Source organism: Aplysia californica, unplaced genomic scaffold (assembly GCF_000002075.1).
Source record: "Aplysia californica isolate F4 #8 unplaced genomic scaffold, AplCal3.0 scaffold00274, whole genome shotgun sequence".
Classification (NCBI taxonomy): domain Eukaryota; kingdom Metazoa; phylum Mollusca; class Gastropoda; order Aplysiida; family Aplysiidae; genus Aplysia; species Aplysia californica.
The window spans coordinates 918,717-919,588 of record NW_004797544.1 but is presented as its reverse complement, the minus strand read 5'-3'; positions in this window follow the sequence as shown (position 1 = coordinate 919,588).

The window sequence follows — 872 nt, the reverse complement described above, 5'->3', positions numbered from 1 at the left end:
TTTTTTTTTTTTTGGGTTTTTTTTGGGGGGGGGGGGGTAACCGAAGATTCCCGATTATTAAAGGCTAGGAATCATAGGGATCGGTTCCGAACCCAATTACTCTCATTATAGCCAGTGATGTGATTTCTTCCAGTAGCTTCGATTCCGAGCCAGTATCATGATTATATATACAGCAATTAGAAGTTAGTCCGACCCCTATAATTACCCCCGGCGAGTAGCAATAAGTCTGACTCCTGCAATTACTTCCGCCGAGTAGCGATACCTATGACTACTTCCGGCGAGTAAAGATTAGTCTGACCCCTTTCATTACTTGGGGTCGGAGGGCGCTACCCCAGGCACTACCCCACCCAGTGTGAAGTCAGAGAACCAACTCTGACCTACACCGAGAAATGAGAGTCTATAATATAGAGCCTCGTGGACAGACGTTACAGTTTTAGATTTTGAAAGGAAAGAAAAGGGAATATAAAAACAACAACAGATGAAAGAGAAAAAGGCGAAAGCAACGAATACGTTTCGACATTGTGTATACTAGATCGATATAATCTTTGACAATGAATTTGCATCCCGACTACTCTTTCTTAAGTCTTCAAGATTCAGGATGACCTCGATTTCAGAACATAGCAAAGCACCAACATTTTTTTTTCAAAAATACATTCTTTAAAGAAAAATTAAGATAAAAATAAAGTAATTGAGAATCGTTAGTTTACGAAAAAGGGATCGGTTCTCTTTCTAAGAAGCAATAATAGCAGGAATCAGTAGCAAAGATAGTACAAGACAAGATGGGCCACTTCTCTCTTTGAGCCAATTAAAAAAGTGTCCTCAAAATTTGGTGGCGCCCTCTTCACAAAAGCGCACTCTTTGCGAACAGAGTC